Below are 18,335 nucleotides of genomic sequence, written 5' to 3'. Positions count from 1 at the left end.
CATTGCTTACAACTTCCACATTTTTTGGTAGACCTATTAATAGGGGCCTTAACTGTATGACCTCTCTCAAGGTAACTCTTAATATTACGTCCCATTTTATTCTCAAATAAGGGTTGAGTCCCCAATATGTTGAATATATCCTGATTTACTAAAATGATGTTCCAATTATTGACCATAATTTTCTTAATTTTTGTATCGTGTAGACCAAATTCTAAAACACATGCTCTGCCAAGCATCATACCAATTTTTGTGGGCTTTTCCTGGTTATTACTAATACTTTGTTGTAATAATTGTAACCTAATAAGGGAGTGTATTTACTTCCCTATTCCTTGGTAACAACTTTACTCACTTTAGTCATCATATTTGTGTCATATCCTCTGTCTCTAAATAAAGAAGTAATGAATGATACTTCTAACATCTCTGAGTGTGATGATGTCATTCTTATAGCACGTATAAGATGTCCTTTATATATATATTAGTGAGTAAATTCCTAGGGTGATTGCTGGTAAATTCCAAGTAGCTGTTTGAAAAGGTGTTTTTCCTATATAATCGAGATTTAAAACCTCTTTCTCCTTTCGAGATATAGGTGTCTAAGTAGGGTATGCCTTCATTACTGCTAGATGATGTAAACTTCAAATATAGTCACTACTCTTGTTTAAATATTCCAGAAATTTTTCTAATATGTTTGCACAACCGTCCCACAATATATAAATGTCAAGGTATCGGGAGTAATATTTGATGTATTTGGTGAAATCACTCAAACACTGCGGTTTCCTCCCAATCAAGCATAACCAAATTTGTAAATATGGGAGCACAAGCTGCTCCCATAGCTACACCTTTGGTTTGCCTGAAGTATTCTCCCTCATAATAGATATAGTTGTGTTCTAAAACTAATGACATAATATCCAAGATCAAACAAGATTTGTCCCAATCTAATTCAGCATACTTCTTAATACTATTAGCAAAAGTTTCTAACCCTTCATCTTTGGGAATACAAGAAAACAAATCAATGACGTCTATAGTAACAAAAAGTAAATCATCTTTCCAAAGGTTAACAGGATAATTTTTCAAAAATTCCCAAGAATCTTTAACTAAATGTGGAATTTTTGCATAAATATGTTTGAGAAATATATCCACAGCAGTTCCCAAAGGGAATGTTTTAGATCTACTACCTGAAATGATAGGTCTGAAAGGTGGATTTTCAATATTTTTATGTACTTTGGGAATTCCAACAATGGAAGCCAATAGGGGATGTTCAACCTTCAGATAGTTATAGGTGTCCTCTGTAATTCTTTTGTCTATCCAAAATTCTTCCACATGCATGTCTATACTCCTGTAGGCTATGTTGATTTCATTCAATAAGACAATCTCATAATTGCCTGACATGCATAGTAAATCATACATTTTGGAAGCATATTCCATACTGTCATATATTACTATGCCTCCCCCTTTGTCGGGTTTTATAACCCTAATGTTTCTGTCATTCCTCAAATCTTGTAGAACCTTATATAGGTTCATAGGTTGATACTGGGCTATCTGCCCGAAGGCATATATTAGCCCAGCCACATTGTGCGGTATTCACCACCCCTTTAGTAGTTCCCTAGACCCTTGTACTAGCAGCTAGTACCCTTGGCCCCTATCTAGTAGTGCTGTTGGTGTGATCCCCGGTGTGAACTTTCTGTTACCCATCCACTCATCAAGGTTCCTCTTGAAGAGTGATAGTGAGGGGCTCTGTCTTATGTAGATCGGGACCCTGTTCCAGAATAAGGGAAATCTCTGCGAAGGGAATCTATCCCTCCAGCATGTTCTATTCATTGTTGTGTTGAGGTTTATATCCCTTGAGCGTGTAGCTTGAGTAGATTTGGTTTTGCTAAGATGGAGCATGTTCAACAATTCTGTGTTGGACATGGCTCTGTACGTTAGACAGAGATCGCCTCTGAGAAAGCGGTATGCAACAGAGAACAGTCTTAGCTTTTTCAATCGTGCTGCATAGGTCAACTGTTTGAGGCCAGTAATCCTCTTGGTTAGGTACCTTTGTGGTCTCTCCAGCTGCTGGAGATGTCTAGCCAGGTACATTCCAATTGGTGCATTGTACTCAATAATGGGTCTGATGAGGGAAGAGTAGAGGGGCACCATTACATCCTTAGATCTTGATGTGAACCCTTTCATGATCATATGGGCCACACAGAAGGATTTTCTAACCACTTTGGCAACATGGTTATCAAAGGAAAGCTGACTATCTACTTGACTATATTCTTCCTTAGAAAGGTTGAAATTAGTTTTTTTTACCACTTATGTGATTCTGTAGCTGGTAAATTTGTTTAGTAACAGACTTATCATAAATGGAAATAACAGGATGCATGGGGGGGCATGTAATGACTTTTCTTTTTCAGCATTTTAATTTCCTTCTTTTGATTCACTTGGTTGTCTATAGTGTTTTTAAACATGATGGCTAAATTCAATTTCCTGATATACTTTTTAATCTCACTGAGACAATCTACTAATCTAAATTTCATTGTGGGGATGTATTTCATCTCTTTAGAAAGTAGTTCGAAGTGAGAAATATTCAATGGAAGGTCAGTGTAATTATAAATGTTGAAGTTTTTGTAAGAATTTATGATACCATCTCTAACAATATTCTCTCCAGTATCCCAATTTGGATTGTTAGTTGTAATCAATACCTCATCTCTTCCCTCATTCCTGGAGCATTCAAGTCCCTTATGGACTGTTGGTACCCTTGGTTTTGCATTGGGTGGTGTTTTTTCCAATTCCCTCCCCATTTCCAATCTCGTTTTTGCCCCCTTTTCTCTTCGTAATAAAAATGTGGTTTCTCCTCCCTTTGATGTGTGTAATCTAAATTGTTGTTATCATATACATTTGTGTGTGCATTCTTAGTGTACTTGTTGTTGTTAATCTTGCCCCATAAATATGCCTTACCCTTATTGTACTGCTCAGTGTCTCTTTGGAGCTTTTTACTTTTTCTGTTGTATGCTTTCTTAATATTACTGTCAGCCATATTGAACTGCTTAACATATAATTTTTCCCATTGTGGGAATAATAAAGCACATTGTATCATTTCATTTATCTTTTCTACTTCTTGCATACATTCAAACAACTTCTCATTAAATTTGATTAAAAGATGCATGAATTGTAAACCACATTGGTCAAAGAATGAGTTGAATTCAGACCTAATATTCTCCGATAGATTTTCAAACACCCTATGGGGAATGAACTGAGTCCCATAGGGACAATTTTCAATTCAATTCAATAAATTTAGTGAGGTAAGCATTGTCTACCTTCCAATTATTTATAGTATTAAGTTTTTTACCCAGGGAAAAAATTAAATCCCTTAGTGTTCCTTTAGGTGCAGAAGTTCCACCTAGCTCATTATCCATTGTCTGTTGTCGAAAATACAATTGGTGTCCAAAAATTTTTTCAAAGGATTATTAATATTATTATTCAACTTGTCAGTCATAACAAGTAATTCAAGTGTATTGTTAGTACCTTTGCCGTAAAAAGCTCCACTGTCCATATGACCGTAAAGTCCTTCTTGGGCAACATTCTTTTGGGTTTAGTGCCTATACATTTTGCTTCTTCTTCTGGGTCACCAAAAGAGAAGTCGAATGTAAAGTCAGAAATGCCCAACCTACTGCTGTTCCGCTGCTCCATAGGTGGTAAGGTGACGGGCAAATCAATCGAATGTGCACCTCTACGTACTGTCCTTTGTCCATTAGGAATTCCAGGAGATGGATGCTGGATGTTGGTGGAATTGTCATTAATATTGTCTAGACTGTCATTGTGTACTCCTTCATGGCCTTGAGTTGGAGCGGTTGAATTATTAGCTGAAAGTGCTTGCGAGTGCTTGCCACTACTGACCATAATGTTACAATTGTCAAAATTGTCAGTAACTTTGTAACCTATTAATAGGTCTACCAAAAAATGTGGAAGTTGTAAGCAATGTCACGCTATATTAGAAGGAGGAGGAATTATTGTAGATAATGTGAACAGGACTAATATTAGATTCCAACAAGGTAATTGCAATACCAAATTGATCATATATTTAGCTAAATGTACTGTTTGTCCAGGATTTTATATAGGAAAGACAGAAAGGAAGTTTAATAAACGCATTTATGCACCCTTGTATAGTATAAAGACTAAGGATGTTAGCAATGCCTTATATAGGCATGTTAAAAAGTGTGGGGACAAACACAATTTCAAATTTGCTATATTGGACAGTGTTCAAATGGACCCGAGAGGGGGTGATTATAAAGGAATGCTATCCTATAAAGAAATTTGGTGGCAACTTTACACTGATGCTTCTACAACACCACGGCTAAATGATTACATTACCATTAAGCCTTTATTGAATATTGCTTGATAGTATACATTTTTCACATTTTTTATATTGTTTAGGACATTCAACTGAGGTTAATATACTCAGATGTATTAGGACGCCCCATAAAATACCTATATAAAGAATTGAAGTGAATAATTTATGTCATATTACAGTACATATATTACATTTTTATTATTTTCACTAAATTGAATGTTTTTAATTAATGATGGACACATATGAATGTTGTCTCATTTGTATCTGATCGAGTTGAGTTTTAACATTAAGGTATACGTCGTTTTAAATTTTAGCACATTTGGTGCCAAAAAGTTTATTTAAATGCTAACAGCTTTTGAAATGTTGTTCTGATGAAGCTCGCTTTGCTGCGGGTGAAAGCGCTTAACCAGTTGGATTACTTTTACAATAAACCTTTGTTTCATTTTACATATCAGAGGAGCTTTTTATTTCATTTTTGAAGCGGTTCACTACAGTTCAGAGTTTGGCATTTCAAGACACTGAGGATAAAGCGTTCTCCACTTTTTTACATTTTCCGTTGTTTTCCGTGAACGCTTTTTTTGTTTCTTGTTCGTGAATATACTTACAGGGAATATGGATTACAGCATTAAGCCTTTCTTAGAACTGTGATAATGACATGTCCATGATATCCAGATTTGTTACACCGACAGAGGGCGTACAATACATCAAGGGTGGAATGCTTTTTGTCAATGTGGCACACTGGTCTCTGGGGATGGTCCCTTTAAAGTAGTTGTAATAGCACACTGATATTTGTTTGGCACTGCTGTTTTGACATATCAGGGGGGTTGCCCCCAAGGGACACACTACAATAGACTCCAGTGTTGGGTGTATAATCATACAGCAGTATCTGTCATGGCACACATGGGAATAGCTGACTAGCGCTAGTACTTTAGCTGTATCCACACACTTTGTATGGTTGCACACTATGGAATATGACATGTGTGATCAATCAGTGGATACTGCCAGCCACTCTCTTCTTTCTGTATCTGTAAATAGTGTACTTCCGTGTATGTGATCCTGACATGTGTTTCTATTCTGTTGTCTTTCAGGACACATGTACCCAAGATGCTGTGCACCTTTCATGGATGTAGATAATGAGATTATACTTGAAGGCCTCCAGCAACACCATGAACTTCTACTGTCCAGGGGAAGGCAAAACAGGAAACAGCGGGTAGCATTGTGGGCTGACCTTATCCATGATGTGAATGCTACAGGTCATCAGAGTAAGACAGGTGAGCAGGTTTGATACCGCGCAATGGACATGATCAATGCTTCACGCAGAACAGCAGCAGATGTAGCCAGGGATCTTGGCATCACAGGTGGAGGGCATGCAGCAGAACAACTACTATCAGCCACTGAGGAATTCCTGGTGAACACAAGCACACATGACAGGTCCCAGGCGTCCATTGTGGATGAGGGTGCCACAGTTTCCATGGCAGAGGAGCATGCAGGTAAACTTAGTTTGATCATCATTGCAATACTGTAGCATTCAGTGTGTCAGGGTGTACATACCTTTACGTGGGTGTCAGGTCTGTGTTCTTTGGGGTTAACTACAGTTTGACTCTCCTGCTCAGATGTTGACCAATATAATAATTAACACAGTAGCTACTGTAAATCTGAGATATATGGAAGTATTACCCTGTTATGGTGCAACATACAGTGGTACTGACATTCTTCCTTTACTTTTCCCAGTTCCGCTAGCTATTGGACAAGGCCATGTCCTGCTCCTGGTAAGCATGACACTGTTTTGTTATAGATGCAGGTTTACAGCAAAGTAATCCCTAAAGTGTCACCACAGGCCTGCTGCTTGGAGTGCTGTACTGTCGGTATGATTGCCAACTGCAAAGATATTTTATGACTGTACATATGCTACATTTTATGACTGTACACATGCTACAGTCATACATAAGCATGGTAGATACCACCACACTGATAGATTCAACAGTATTATGAGGACATTGCAGACTGCCATATCTGTCAACTGTGCAGAGACTTCAAAAATGTCAAGAGTGTACCTCATTTTTGCTGATGATATTTTATTTACAAGTAACTACTGCCGTTTGTAGGAGTAGTAATGTCCTCTTGTCCTACTATATGAGGTTGGGATTTCAAAAGGTCTGTAATAGTCCTAACAGTGTATACAACTGCACATTTATTGCAACATAGTACTGCAGAGCATAAAAGTGTAGGTATTAATGTATTGCTTTTTCCTCTCTTATCACAGGTGACCAGGGGGGGTTGGTCTCTGTCCCCTACACAACCTGATGTCAATGTCTCTTCAGACTCTAATGATGATGGTGGCCACAGTGAGGCACAGGTGGGGGTTTCAGGGGCTGAATATGTCCCACAGGTTGACATCACTCTTCTGCCCTCATTGTCATCACACACTGTCAGTATGCCTATACATACCCATTCCCCAGAGGCCACAGATATTGGACAGTCAGGGTGTGGGGACATGGAACAGGAAAAAGTGTGGCAACTATGGCTCCAGTGAGTGTAGACACTGGCCATAGCCAGAGATCTGGCCAGGTTCCACACAGGCAGATTAATAGGGGTGCTCATAGGAGGCCTGCTGTCCTTCCACTGCCTGTTGCAGGTGTCACATCACGGTTCACTTGACATATGTTTCGGGCCATCATGGAGACACAGGCACATTCTGAAAGGAACTCCAGATGTATGCTCAGCATTATGGATGCAGACAGTCTGACATCTGTGACTGTCTCCACCGCACTGGTGACACCCTGGATCAGTTCACTGATGCAGTGGACAGAAGATGGGATGAGACAGTGTCTATCTTGGAACGCACAGTGTCTGTGCTGGAATGTGTGGTTGGGGTTGAGGGTTGGCCTTGTGGAAGTAGGTCAGCAACCCCATCTGCTGAGAGTCCATGTGGCTGTGCACAATCATGCTCCCATAGTGGCAGTACACCCAGCACTACAGAGGGAAGTATGCTGTCCACACCAAGATGTGGCAAACCATGGGCTCTTGGTCCTGGTCATTCCTGTGGAGGACATGGTCCCAGAAGACAGCAGACACTGTCAGGTACTAGCACCACTTCTGACCTTGGACATGGAGGTGCCAGGGCAACTCCTGGCAGTGCTAGTTCCTGTGTTCAGGCCCAGAAATGGAGAACTGTCAGTTCTACCATGCATGGTTCAAAGCTGCCCAACATACACAAATGTAGGACTAGCACTGAGCTTGACTGTACATGCACAAACACACACACCACTGTCAAATGCAGGTCACCTACCGACACACACAGCACATTTCCATGGTCCATCTTGCCTGTTTCCCTTCCTGACTCACACACACACATGCTGTCATCCTTTTGGGTTAGCCTAGGACACCTACACCCCCACGCAATACCCTTGCACAAGTGATAATACCTGTGCCACATCCTTGATATCCTCATCATCGATGCAGGGAAATGAAGCTACGTGTCTGATGCACAGGGTGACTATATAAATTAACATGTACTTGTGTAATGCATTGTTTAGCCATGCCACTTGAAGTGGTTACCGACAGATACTGTATGCTGACATTTGTATTGAGTAAGCCACATCATTTTGTTTATGTTGTATGATGTTGTAATGGCTGTATACTTACACAATGAAAGGTGTGTCATGGACCTGTTTATGTTTCATGATTCTGTTGGGGACATCTATGGATATACAGCCTCAAGAAGGCCATAGACATCACAACACAGGATAGAATGTCAGCACAAAAGAAATATGTCTTCAGCAAGGTACACCACTATGGATGCATGGCTCCATAAGTCCATATGTGTGTAACAGGCTAACAAATACAATGGTGCCATTCAGTGTACTCGTGCATCCCTAATCTGTGAAAAGGTCTGATACCCATGATAAGTGTCACTGGTGTTTTAGGAGCTAACACGTCTTCAACATATGGTGCCGGGGATGACCCATCTACAAATTTCCTGTGTCTAGTACAGACATTTGGCTGACAACAGCTAGGATTGTCATGTTCTGCATCCCATGGTGCAACCTGAACATGGTATGTGTCACAGCAGATGTGTGCTTAACATGAATGGGGGGCCTGTTACATATAAGGTGTACTGTCTGTGTTGCATACCTGTCTTTCCAACATCATCATCTTCTTTCGGCTTTTCCCATTAGGGGTTGCCACAGTGGATCATCTGTTTCCATTTCTTCCTGTCCTCTGCATCTTGCTCTGTCACACCAACCAACTGCATGTCCTCTCTCACCACATCCATAAACCTTATCTTAGGCCTTCCTCTTTCCTGTTACCTGGTAGCTTCATCCTTTTCATCTTTTTTCCAATATACTCAGCATCCCTCCTCAGCACATGTCCAAATCAACGTAATCTTGCCTCTCTGGCTTTGTCTTCAAACTTTCCAACCTGGGCTGACTCTCTAATATACTTATTCCTAATCCTGTCCACCCTCATCACACCTGACACATCCAGCTCTAACACCTGCCTTTTTGTCAATGCCACTGTCTCCAACCCATATAAAATAGCTGGTCTCACTACTCTCTTGTAGACCTTCCCTTTCACTCTTACTGGTACTCGCCTGTCACAAACCACTCCTGACACTCTTCTTCACCCACTCCATCCTGCCTGTACTATCTTCTTTACATCTCTTCCACACTCACCATTACTCTGAACTATTGATCCTAAGTATTTGAACTCATCCACCTTCGCCACCTTTACTCCTTGCATCCTCACCATTCCTCTATCCTCCCTCTCATTCACACACACATATATTCTGTCTTAATCCTGCTGACCTTCATTCCTCTTCTCTCTAGAGCATATCTCCATCTCTCCAGGGTCTCCTTCACCTGTTCCCTACTCTCACTACAGATCACAGTCATCTGCAAACATCATAGTCCACGGAAACTCCTGTCTGATCTCATCTGTCAACCTGTCCATCACCATTGCAAATAAGAAAGGGCTCAAAGCTGATCCTTGATGTAATCTCACCTCCACCTTAAATGCATCTGTCATTCCCAATGCAGACCTCACTGATGTCACACTACCCTCGCACATATCCTGTACCACTCTTACATACTTCTCTGACACTCCCGACTTCCTCATACAATACCACAACTCTTCTCTAGGCACCCTGTCATATGCTTTCTCTAAGTCTACAAAAACACAATCCAACTCCTTCTGACCTTAAATGTACATCTCCATCAACACTCTCAGAGCAAACATTGCATCTGTAGTGCTCTTTCCCGGCATGAAACCATACTGCTGATCACTAATCATCACATCCCTTATTAACCTAGCTTCCACTAATCTTTCCCATAACTTCATGCTGTGACTGATCAATTTAATCCTTCTGTAGTTACTACAGCTCTGTACATCACCCTTATTCTTAAAAAATCGGTACCAAAACACTTTCTCAGGCATCCTCTCACTTTCCAAGATTTCATTAAACAATCTGGTTAGAAACTCCACTGCCATTTCACCTAAACACCTCCATGCTTCCACAGGTATGTCATCTGGACAAACATTCTTTCCATTCTTCATCCTCTTCACAGCTATCCTTACTTCCTCCTTGCTAATCCATTGCACTTCATGATTCACTATCCCCACATCATCCAACCTTCTCTTCATTCATCAACCCCTCAAAGTACTCTTTCCATCTGCTCAACACACTCTCCTCGCTTGTATGTTTCCCTCATTATCCTTTATCACCTTTACCTGCTGCACATCTTTCCTAGCTCAGTCCCTCAGTCTAGCCAATTGGTACAGGTCCTTTTTTCCCTCCTTAGTGTCCAACCATTCATACAACTCTTCATATGCCTTATCCTTAGCCTTTGCCACCTCTCTCTTTGCCATGCACCTCATCTCCTTATACTCCTGTATACTTTCTTCATCTCTCTGCCAATCCCACTTCTTCTTTGCCAACCTCTTTCTCTGTATACTCTCCTGTACTTCCTCATTCCACCACCATGTCTACTTGTCATCCTTCCTCTGTCCAGATGTCATACCAAGCACCTCTCTAGACGCCTCCCTTACTAGCTCTGCTGTAGTTACCCAGCTATTTGGTAACTCTTCACTGCCACACAGTGCCTGATTATCTCTTCCCTGAACTCCACCTCACAATTATCCTTTTTCAATTTCCACCATTTGATCCTTGGTGCTGCCCTTACACTCCTCCTCCTCTTCTTGATAACCAACGTCATCCTACAAACCACCATCCTATGCTGCCTAACTACACTTTCCCTGGTCACCACTTTACAGTCTCCAATCTCCTTCAAACTAGCCCTCCTACATAAGATATAATCCACCTGTGTGCATCTTCCTCCACTCTTGTATGTCACCCTATGCTCCTCCCTCTTTTTAAAATACGTATTCACCACAGCCATGTCCATCCTTTTCACAAAATCCACTACCATCTGACCTTCTGCATTCCTTTGATTAACACCATACCTACCCATCACTTCCTCATCTCCTCTGTTCCCTTCACCAACATGCCCATTGAAATCTGCTCCAATCACCACTCTCTCACACTTCGGTACAGTCATCACCACTTCATCCAACTCACTCCAAAATTTTTCTTTCTCATCCATCGCACACCCAACTTGTGGAGCATATGCACTAACAACATTCATCATTACACCATCAATTTCCAGCTTCATAAACATCACTCTATCCGAAACTCTTTCCACCTCCGAAACACTCTTAGCATACTGTTCCTTCAGGATAACTCCTATGCCATTTCTCCTCCCATCCATACCATGATAAAACAATTTGAACCCACCTCCGATACACCTAGCCTTACTCCCCTTCCATCTGGTCTTTTGCACACACAATATACCAACCTTCCTTCTGTCCATCATATCGGCTAGCTCTCTCCTTATCAGTCATACTGCCAACATTCAAAGTTCCGACCCTCACTACCACAGTCCTAGCCTTTCTCCTCTCTTCCTGCTTTCAGCCATGCCTTCCCCCTCTTCTCCTCCTTCAGCCAACAGTAGCCCAATTTCCGCCGGCACCCTGTTGGCTAACAATACTGGTGGCGGTCGTTGTTAACCCGGGCCTCGACCGATTCAGTATGTAAATATTTACTGCTGTCCGCATGAATCATTTGGTGGTTTTATGCCAGATGCCCTTCCTGATGCAATCCTCCCCATTTATCCAGGCTTGGGACTGGCACAAAGAAATGCCCTGGTTTGTGCACCCCCAGTGGCTGGGTTACCTGTCTCTCCAACATGTAGTATTTATACTACAGTGACGGCGTAGGTTGGGTAAGACATGTGTTAGTCCCATCATGGATGCAAGCGAGGTACACAGTGGGATCTGACACCTCCCTGTACGCCAGCCATACATATCCCCTACAAAGCATTCATGAGACAGACTACACATGTATGGTCTTGACATGGACTCCATATGACATGTTATCTGCAATGTGTATTGCAGTACCATGGAATTTGTGTTGCTGCTATAGTTGTAAGATATGCATATGTAGTGACATAGCAAGGGTGCCATTGTACACAGCAATAGGTGTGATGAGTGCCACATTCAGTATGGTAATGATAGTCTGGGACTTGCATCACAGACCTGTTTAGGTTGTACATCATTAAATGCATCCCCACATCTCACTGACCACTGAAAGTCAAAGACTACATTTCTCTGTGTGCATATGTCCATGTGTAATGGCTCAACTGTGTGTGGTGTGTGGAAACTACTATATTTCCCAGGGGTGGATGATTTTCCAAAGGATAGTATTGTGCAGTTGTTGGCATTTAGTATTTGTCAGTGGCTCAGACAGCAACTGAATGTGTGTCACAGGCCATCCAGGTTAACTGTTGGTTCTGTGGGAGATTCAGTGACAGCTCCTGATATATAATCACCTGCTAATTTAGCCATTCAGAGGGCACTGACAGTGGATTTGACTGCAGAGTGGGAATGGCTAGAAGGGGTATGCCATCAATGATGTCTGGAGAAATCCACTGGTGACTGGCATCATTGCAGCATAGGTCTCCCAATGCTATCTCCCCAGATTATGACTGTCAGACACTAGCCTACCCACCAGCTGATATAACACTCAGTAGATAACTGCACCATTTCCAGCAAGGCCTGCTGGCCTAATATTGTCAAACACTGTGTCAGGGCATGGCAGGTAGAGTAAGTAATATTCCTGCCATCCATTGTATAGTGTAACACTCAATGGGGTGCACCAGTTAGAGTCTGTAGGCATGATTTGGTCTTGAGCATAGCAAACAGTGTGTGGTCCAGTGTCAGTAGGTGTATGACAGCATTACTGCTCATATCCATGCTAACTCCTTTCATGGCATTTCATGTCACATGACTCAGAGATTTGGGGATACTGCTTGGCACTACATGCTAGTTGTCCTTTGTGCAACTAAGTATTGCAGTTGTTTCCAGCATGTTCCAAGAAGAGACTCATCCAAGGTGTGTGTACAGGGTGCAAAACAAGTTAGGAAAGCGTAATATATATACCCTTTGAAGGCAAGATGGGGGTTTTACCAGGTATTCTGCAGTTGGACACTACACAAGCAGTGTATACTGGAAGGACACAATTACCTTGTGAAGACTGTGGAAAGCAGGGAAGTCCACAGAATTGCTGGTGCCTGGCAACTACTAATGCTGGTCTCACCAACACCACTCTCATGTAGGATACCATGCTCCGATATGTTTTCTGTCATCACACGCAAAACAGTACTATAAAGCCCACAATGACAAACAGGAGACAGCTTGTTTGTTCATTCACATAGATGTTCCACATCATGAAAGGCTCTGTAAGCTTCACATACCCTTTTCCAAGTAGATGCCTTGATTAGCAACCTGGGCAATCAGTTGGCTTTTGCATGTGTTATGTCTGTCTGGGGTTGGTGGTATGTCACTAGGGAACTAACAAGAGGGGGATTAGTAGCACTGCTGTAGTGCCACAACATAATGTACAATGTTTATTGACATAGATGTCCAGTCTTGCTTTAACAATCAGCACACTGGCGGTGAGCCATCATAGATGACACTTTCACAGCACTTTATGCATCCTGCCATTCAACAGATTACTGGTGCATATCTGCATGACATGGCTGTGAGGCCTACTGCAGTGGATTGGCCACATTTGGCCAATGTGTGTCCACCTGCCACATGTCCTAGGTATGTCATACTGTACATTTATGTACCCGTCACACGTCTGTGTTCCCACATCATGTCACACAACAACCAGTGTGGTGTCTAGTTGCTTGACAGGCATCATACACTTGCGAGGCCAACATAATCTCAGCAAAGTTGAACAAGTCTGCTATGCATGCATGGGCATCCACATCTTTACTGCAAGGTGTGCCTACAAACACTGTATAGCAGGCTGTCAACCCCAATGGTGTGGCAGCATGACCCTACTTTTGCAGGACCTGCTGCTGAGGTGTTGTGAGTGTCCCCACCCCTCTACTCCTATGACACACAAACACAATGTGTGACAGATGTGACTGCATTTCAAACCTTGCCACCATGGTCTCTCCAACAGCAGTCATTACATATGGCAATGAGCATTATGCCAACATGCACTGCTCACAATCTGCACAACCTACACCCACATCACACACACCTGCATGTGTGCAATTTCTTACCTCATGCAGTGCCAAACAGACACCTCAGAACATCCTGCCTCTGAAGTGCACAGTACAAAATACTGCATGCACAATTCTCTCACTGGTCAAACAACAGAGGCAAAAAACAAAATCACACCTCTTAGTCAGAGGTGATTACACTCTGAGACACACTGATATCTGTGTCAAATGGCTACATATGGGACAGATTACAGATAGCTATCTGTGGGTTGGCACAATAGGCTTTACCACACATTGCCGCAAATCAAGGGATATCAGTTAACATAATGTTGACATCATAGTTCCAGCAGGTGTGTACAAATAGGGATATACATCACTGGCCTGTATGCAGACACATGACTGTATGTAGCCACTCTGTGTCTTTAACAGGTATACGCATACCTTTCGGCTGCAATTGACATTCACCTGGGATGATGGCTCCATACACACAAAGTGATGGAAGTCAATAATTGTTTTAGCATGTGGTGTTATTGTCAGGGAATCTACTACGTCTGCCTGGGATGCCTTGCTTAACAGGCATCAATGCTTCACCAGTGATGACATTCATCTCTCACCCCTGAGATTTGGAGTAATTGCCATGGCTACTTACACCCCCACAATGCATCTTAGATGCACTGTTCAGAGGAAAGTTGGCAATGAGAATACCATCTTTATACAACATCATGGTTATGCTGCTACATGGTTGGTATGGCAACACTGAACCCCACTCTGTGGAATGTGTCCCCACCCTGGATTACGCAGACATGTGTGCAGTCAAGGACATCTGGTTCAAGGCTGTGAACAGCTTCACAGCCATACCAGAGTATATGTCCATCCACATCTTCACACCTCAAAATGACAGTGTTCAAGATAATGCAGGTGGTGTATACATATTCATTAAGGATAGATACACATCCAGATTTTGTGAAACACTGTCATTTCCCGGAGACAATGCAGGTGCCATTAAGTACTGGAAGGGCACATAATCAAGCAATAGCCGGCTATAGGAGCAACTCCATGTATCCACCCATTGTGTGTATTTGTATGTACATGTGTCTATCAAGATACATCATTACACCATGTTGCAGGGTGGCATTAAGTGACCACAAGCTGTGTTTCTTAGTCAGGCTGCAGCTCACTTGCCCATAGGTTAGTCTATGTCCTTAACTACAATGTCCTGAAGCAGTGCCATAACATCTCCCCCAAGGGAAACCAACATATTGCATCATGTGTTTACTAATATGGGTGACCACTGCAGCCCCCCAATATGCAGTCCTCTCCGGTGGGATCTGATCACCAGCCAGTGTCATTAAAACTACCAGCACTAACCACCCTCCTTGCAGACAATACACACATATATTTCAACAAAGCCATTTATTACCTCCTGTGGGATGGTTCACATAGCTTGAGTGCACCTCCCCTCTCTGATGGGAGGGCAAGTATGCAGAGCTGTACACCCATGCATTATGGCAGCAGCATTACAACTGTATGAACTCGGCTGTACCTAAACAGGAGCAACACAGGCTCCTCATGGCACAGCAGACCTGCCTGTTGGACAACTGCCATTATCAGGCTGGACAATAGGAGGTGGACATTGCTGTGTGACCATTGGGGTGAGGTTGCATCCCCATCAAATGGTGATGCAACCTCCTCAGCTACAACAACCACAGTGTTGTGATGTTGTGTAGACACAGTAAGTGACAAAATTAGCCACCCACACAAAACAGAACCACAACTCACAGTGTATAGTTACATGTGCAACCTCAAAGCACAGCCAAGATTATCGGTGAACTCATACTTAATGATGCCACATAGAATCGGTCTGTACACATAGCTAACTTGTTGTCCCACATGTTCTGCGTCAACCTCATGCCCCGTCCCCACCACATGTGACACATGAAATTCCTATAACCTGTCCCATAACTTCCATATATAAAGAGCAGGTCGTAAATGGCCTCTCTATAGAGGATACACAGCATCTATAGGACATGCTAACATCCCAGGCTGCATCCTACATGGGATGCGTCATGGATTACTAACACCATTGGGAACACCTTGCAATCATACTGAAACCACTGGCTGGACCCCAGCTGACTGGACAACGGCAACTGTTATACGCTTGCACAGAGGTGGTACATGCATGGACCACCTGAACTATAGACCTCTTTTCCTTAGTATCCATATTTGTATGGCCATAGGGGCAATCATCATGGAGCTGATCAGCATACATATGTGATCTACACACAGATGACTATACACAGTTTGTATGTCTGACAAGGAGATCATGACTGTTAAATGTGGTGTTCATTTCCAAGGCAGTCACCAAGGACCTAGGTGATGGGACATCAGGGCATAAAACCCCCTAGACTGAGCCAAGCCATCTGACTATATCCCCCACTCAGGCATCATTTACAAAGCACCCACTTAGGCATCCATGGTACTATCATTGTGGGGGTCACTTAGTGGCCCACTGATGGCACACATACTCAACATAAGGACATCTGCCTCCAATAGCTGATCTGTAAGCAGCAGTGTTCAGCAGGCTCAGTCTTGGGTCCTCTGTTGCCTGGAATCCAATAGACCATGATACAAGCGAATACTGACCGTCTGTGGCTAACAATGCTGGCTGATGCCTGCAAAGTACGAGCACTCGGAGTCTCTGAGTTATGACAATATCCTACAAAAGGGTAGTGATGAACAAATGCCTGTTGACATAGTAATGGCCATAAACTCCATACAAATATATATGTAGCATCATTTCCATCAGTAACACCTATGTACCTGGTAAATAGGACATCAGTTGCAACTTGTGATGTACATACTCATGGGTGAAAGAACTGGGCACACAGACCTGGCCACACATATTTACACCTAATGTGCCTGAGATCATGTCCTCTCAGTGGTATAATGGGAATCATATGTCATAGCTGAGGACGCAATCACCTGTAACTGACATACTCATAACCTGCACATACTTTTCCCTCAGCATGCCAATATCTGAGTGCAATGGCCATTTGGTAATGGACCTTTCCAAGCAGTACTGGCACTTGCACACAACAGTATGGTCCCTCACAAGGAAACTTCATGTCTTCAGCATGTGTTCAATGGGTATCGTCTGAAATGAGTGTCACTGTAGCCTGTGGCATATAGACTACTCAGAGGTGATCTCTGCCTTGCATATGGGGCAATATGTGACCATGCTTGATTGTAAATGCTGCCTATCTGTAGGTGGCAGTACATGGATTAATTACTGTAAGGACATTAACCTAGTATGTGACATTAATAATACATGTTGGTGGGAGAGATCCATCTAGCAGACTTTAACCCACCTTTGCAACAGAGCCCTGGTTAATGGAAAGCAGAGACCCTCAGTGCACCTCAGCACATGCTATCTGTATGACTGGCTGGGCAACCGTCATTTCACCACATGGCTTCTGCCTGTGTCCCTCTTGGACTGGAGCAATATGTGCTGATCATGTAAATAAGGGTATACAGTTGTCCACGATTTTGTTGGCTGTATGGGCATTATGCTAGTGAATTGCAAACATCCTACGTGTCCATAAGCTGATGTAAATTGCTCTAACAGTCACACACACAAACATGGCTACACTGAGGATAACACCACTTCCAATTACTGTTTACAGGAAATGGCATGGCATACACACCGTGAAATTTGACTGTATGTAGATTAGAATACTTACCTATGTAATGGTATATAGTACAGATCACATTATGTGATGCATGCAACAAACCTCATGTCTGATAGTACTGTTGGGTTTAGGACACATTATGTTTGATGACATCAGCAGGCCAAGTTGTGGTCAGGTATTTGGAGGGCCACATCACCTGTTACAAGTAAAATTCTGCAAATTCCTACCTCTTTCTAAGTTACTGAAATGATCATATTTATGCCATATGGAGATACACACATGCACCAAGTGGCCTACAGCAACATTAGAACCCCTACACATCTAGTCTTACACATTATAGATCACAGTATTTATCACATGCACCATAGCTTAAGTCGGATGCTACAATGGCAGCTGGTAGTCTTAAGGTAGATGACACCATCAGGCCTTTTTAAACCACAAAACGATCAGAAAGGCTCTGTGCTGGAAATAGTCCAAAATCCTTTATTAAAATGAGAAAGATTAGCACTTTTATTCAAACTCTGTGAACTTCTTCAGATGAAAGCACTAATGTTTCATGTTTTAATAAAGGATGAGCTTTTCTGGTTGTTTTGTGGTCTAACCAGTTTGTATTGTCTGTTTTGGGTGCTTTTTCAATCATCAGGCCTTTTAGAAGTGGGCACTTTAGAAGCCAGCAGCATCTTACAGGCCCAAAAAGTGCATAACCATTGCAGTTTGATAGCCAATGAGGGTTTCTCAGTTGTT

This window comes from Protopterus annectens, chromosome 11.part0 (genome assembly GCF_019279795.1).
Source record: "Protopterus annectens isolate FY-2018-M chromosome 11.part0, PAN1.0, whole genome shotgun sequence".
Lineage (NCBI taxonomy): Eukaryota > Metazoa > Chordata > Ceratodontiformes > Protopteridae > Protopterus > Protopterus annectens.
The sequence above is the reverse complement of the archived record's forward strand: the minus strand, read 5'-3'. Positions refer to the sequence as shown.